We start from the raw sequence: 5,678 nt of genomic DNA, 5'->3' as shown, positions 1-5,678 counted from the left end.
TTTACTAATAGAATGATACGAGCACAATTATAATAATATTTTAATTGGTATAAGACGATCTCTCTCTCTCTTCTTCTCTCTCTCTCTCTCTCTTCCTCCTCTCTCTCTCCCCCCCCTCTCTCTTTCTCAGCCGAACGCGCTTTCTTATTAAGTAATATACGAATACGAAGATAAAAAATGAAGAAGGAATGATGAAGAGATTAGGGAAAAGATAAATTTCTAAGAAATATATTTTTTAACATAAATTTATTTATCTAAAATTTAATGCAGCTTGTACAATATAATTTAAACCATAAACTACTATACATTCTATAATAGAATTTTTATCATAAATTTTGTGCAAAATGTTTGCATCGCGTTTATTAGTAATACAATTTTGTCTTAAAAATGATATAAAATACTTGAATTTTTCACTAACATCATGCGTATATTGACTTAATTTATATGCACGCATGCTCGACACATTGCTCGAGCTCAAATAAGAAGAATACGGTTGTTAATTTCATGTACAAGTATGTACCATACAATTTTACGTTTTTCGTATCACATACTTTAACAAGTTTTACATTCAAATCTTGAAATTGCACGGTCTATGTTCACTGCTACAATATCAAATTATTGCTTAGTAATAACAATCATTTATTGTTATAATAGGATTAATTAAATTGTTGCCATATGATTCTGTCTCATTATTGTGATCGATCCTAAACTTTCTACATATATACAGGGTGCATCATCAAAATCCGGACAAATCGAACAATTTCTTTAAACAAAATGTTTTTAAAGAAAAATTAAATATTACAAAAAATATTTTTACATGGCACTTGGAGGATCCCTGTAAAGTACAATTATTCTGTACAATTATTCGATATATTCCTTATTAGCTTGAACCACCTCTATTCTCGGTCTGAAGCGTTCGCATGCACGTTGTAATGTGCGCTGTCCATGCCGACGAATGATGACGCTCAATAACATCTTCTTAATGACGTCACATTGGGATGCCGAGACTTGTGACCCTCTCAATTACGCTCCATACGTAGTAGTCCAACGGAAATTTAAATCTGGACTGGGAGGCCAGAATGGGAGCCGAGGCGAGCAACTTGACTTGTCCTGGCTTCAGAGAGCAGGCTTCTGTCGTATCTTTGATGTGTACGATTTGTATTGAAGGTTCTCCTCGGCAATTTGACCCATTGGCTCGCTTACATCAACAATCAATGCTAATTTTCGCAATGATTGTCCTGAGTCATCCGAAATCAGCGCTTTTGTTAGTGAAGTGCCCTGAAATTGAGCCCTTTTAACGACTGTGGGGGTCCTCGCAGTGCGTTTTTTCGAGTGACTTTTCCTCGCTGATACACTGGAATCTTCGTTAAACTGTTCTAAAGCCGTATATATTTGTCACATTATAAATGTTGATCTCGGGTATCCAAAGAACCGAATTATTTCCGTTGCTGAGCGCCCAGTGCGAAGGCCTTCGATGATCGTGGTTCTTCGATTATATTCCGCACTTGGTTTCATCGCGGCCATTTTGAGAATATGATTGTTTACTAAAAGGATTTTGTCGGACCAACAACAACTTCTGACGGAGACATAATGTAGAAAATTTAAATTAAAATTTATCTGGATTTTAGTGACATATATATATATATATATATATATATTATTTCTTGTTGAAGCTTTACTTATTAGCATTTTACATTAGAAACAGAAATCTTTTATAAATAAAATTAATATTTCCTGTAATTAAATATTATAAGATAAATGTATAAGAAAAAAGAATTAAATAATAATAATGTATAATTATTATAATTAGGAAATAAAATTAAATAATTTAAAAACTATATGTAACTAATGCCGAATTTATCGTTGTATCTGTAGAAAATTTGTTATTGATCGCAATAATGAGACAGAGCTATATTTTGCAAATTTTAAATTGAATTCTATTATAATAATAAATAATTGTTGTTATTAAACAATAATTTGGTATAGCAGTGAACATAGACAGTGCAAGAGCATTCGAAGAAATAATGCATTTATTTTTTAACAGTTTAGGTTGATCAACAATGTTGGTCTCTTATATCTTTAAAAAGAATTCATGACGTTTTTAAAATTACACGAGTAATGAATCTTCAAGATAATTTAGATTTTGGTAGCGAACGTTTGCACGGAACGTATTCGTTTTAGCATTTTATACTTACTCATGCATTTAGAATTACATTCTTTTTTATTACGATTTGAAGATTCATATATGTAATATATTTAATGTGAAATTTACTAATGTTAAAATATAGAAGTATTACAAATTCTTCGGATTAAGTGAAAGAAATTCAGATCGTGTTGAGAGATGTCATGATATAATCGTTTTTGCATTCAATAAGAAATTACATCATAACTTATGTATTTATAAAGCATTAATTTAAAGAATCTTTAATGTAATAATATTGTAGTAAGTCTTTTTGTCTATTTACATTCAATAAGCATGACAATATTTAATAACAAATCGATTTAAGATCTCTTTGAAAAATCATTAAACACAATAACATAAAGAAAACACGCTTCTTTAATGCATGCCTAATTTGATCGTTTGAACAAGAATTTATCATTGAAAGGAAATTTATCGTGAAAAAAGTGACGATGTTGAGAAACGGAGCCATTCTCTTATAACATTTTTATATGTCTCATGTCATAGAATTTCGGACAAAATCCGAAAAGGACTTTCCTGACTGAATGCTTGTCATTATGAATTGTAATGGGAAGACAGAATGATTTCGTACAGCATGGTGAAACGCCTGATTATAATGACTGTAATTGATGTGGAAGAGAATAATGACAATAAGGCATATCACATATGTTAAAGGATTTAAAAAATACGAATGATTGGCTGATATACTCAATAGTGACATGATCATTGCAAACTTGATAGCAACTTATTAGCAACTTAACTATTGAAATCTTGGATGCTGATTACGAAGATACAGATTCTTTACGTAATCTGGATATTACTAATACTGGATATTACTAATACGATGTGGAAATATGTTAAGAATTGTGCGTTACAGAATGTATTTAAAATATACAACTGGGGATCGCAATGCTAGAAATAAATGTATCAAGTTTAAAAAATAAAGTATAAAATTGTTTTTTAAATAGATTTTGATTTCTTTTCCCGAAATTCATTTTTGAATGAGGAGCAGACAGATTTTATTGTCGTTGGCGCCGATCCCTTAGGTAAAAAAAATTCGATATCGTTAGAGTGTATTCTTATAATATATGTTAATTTGGTATCCTTCTACCACATCGTAACTGTTATTCAAAGTATAATGTATATAAAAAAATCTCTTCCATTTTAGGATATGTAAAAAAAATGTGAAAGGGAACATTGTTTAGAAGAGCTCCGAGCAACGTTATCGCATCAATAGTTCAGAAAACTTCAAAAGAGTTCAGACAGCTGTTGCTAATTATAAGTTCTCGGGGAAAATAAAATATCTCAAGCCATGAACTATTACGTTCAAATTCAACAGAATGAACTACAAGAGACAGTAAGTTTTTTTTAATTTTATAAAATATTTGCGTATTATATATATCTTTGCAAGATTTATTTCTACATGTTTTCTTTCTTCTTCATAGCGCATTTTCTCCCAGATTACGTAAAGAATCTGTATCTTCGTAATCAGCATCCAAGATTTCAATAGTTAAATTGCTAATAAGTTGCTATTAAGCAATGATCATGTCACTATTGAGTATATCAGCCAATCATTCGTATTTTTTAAATCCTTTAACGTATATAATATGCCTTATTGTCATTATTCTCTTCCACATCAATTGTACATCATCTGTACATCTTCGAAACCTCGCATGCTTCATATTTTGATAAGGAAATACGAATATGTATTGGCAGCGTACAAGTTCCTGGACATTGGAATCTCATAAATAATTTTAACTTGTGCTGACAAAGAGAATGTAGTTCTTGACAAGTCTTATTATGAGAATAAAATGTTAGCATTTTATTTTCCGACAACAATACATCTTAATAAAAACTAACCCTTAATAAATTGTTGTAGAAAATTTAAAAACGTTGTTAAAAACATGGAAAGGTTATGACTTAATTCCTCAATTCATCTATAATTTTTTAAATGCAACAGTACCAATATTATCAAGAATTTATGGATTACGCAAGATACATAAAGAAGATTGTTCGTTATGAATTATTGTATCTTCCATAGGTAGTCCATTACACAACTTGGCTTCATCTTTACATAAAATATTAGATGAAAATTAGATAAAATAAACCTAATAGTTTGTTAAAAATAGTTTTCTTACAAAAGAACTATCTAAAGTAACTCTATCAGATAACTCTTTCTTAGTGTCTCTAGACTTTGTTTCTCTGTTCACCAATGTCCCATTCGATTTAATAATAAAAAATATTGGTTATATAGACAACAACATTTCATTATCAAAGGAAAAATTTTTTAAAACTATTACCTTGATTCCACTTATTTTTGCTTTAACGACAGGTTTTATAAACAATCTTTTGGTGTTCCTATGAGATCTCCGTTATCACCAATTGCAGCAGATCTTGTGATGCAAGATTTAGAAGAATTCACACTTGAGAATTTATCATTGGAAAGAAATTTATTGCGAAGGAAGAGGCAGTGTTGAGAAAAGGAGCTATATCTCTCTCATTACATTTTTACATGCTTCATGCCATGGAATTTCTTGACAAAATTCAATAAGTATTGCGCTTCCTGGCTGAATGCTTATCACCACGGATTGCAACGGGAAGACGGAATGATCCCGTATAACATGATGAAACGCCTGATTACAATGGCTGTAATTGGTGCGGAGAGAATGACGATAATAAGGCTGTTATATACGTTAAAGGACATGAAAAATGCGCATGACTGTGTGATATACTCGATAGTGACGACTTGACAATTGAGAATCTGGATGCTTATTATGAAGATATAGATTCTTTAAGAAATCTTGATATTATTAATACTGTACGATGTAGAAAAAAAAATAAATTGTGCGTTATTTAAAATATACAACTGTTTGTCGCAACGCCAGAAACAAAATATCAAATTTAGAAAAATAAAGTATGAGATTTTTTTTAAATGCATTTTATAATTTGGTAATTAAGAATCTATCAATAATGATAGTTGTTCAGTAGTATGTATATAGTTCAATAAATGTTCGATAGTTACTCAATAACAGTTTTAATAATAATTCGATAATTAGGAACGCTTGGCCATTTATATTTCTAAACATATTATTAGTTGCTAAATTAAAATTATTGCCGAATTATATTATTAAAAAAGCGTAAAAAACAAATATCTATTTAATAAAATCGTTAATAAAATCGCAAAAGAAGAAAAAATAGAGAGCGCAATGGGAAGAAGAGAGAGAGCAAATAATAAGTAGGACTGCACGAATGGAAGAGAGAGAACTACATCTTACAATGGATAGAAGAGAGAGACAATAGGTTAGAGAAGGAGAGAGAGAGAGAAAGAGAGAGAGAGAGAGAGAGAGAGAGAGAGAGAGAGAGAGAGAGAGAGAGAGAGAGAGAGAGAGAGAGAGAGAGAGAGAGAGAGAGAGAGAGAGAGAGAGTAGAGAGAGAGTAGACGACGACGACGACGACGACGTACGTACGTACGTACGTACGTACGTACGTACGTACGTAC

Source organism: Atta cephalotes, assembly GCF_000143395.1.
Source record: "Atta cephalotes unplaced genomic scaffold scaffold00020, whole genome shotgun sequence".
In the NCBI taxonomy this organism is placed as follows: domain Eukaryota; kingdom Metazoa; phylum Arthropoda; class Insecta; order Hymenoptera; family Formicidae; genus Atta; species Atta cephalotes.
This window is presented reverse-complemented; position numbering follows the sequence as displayed.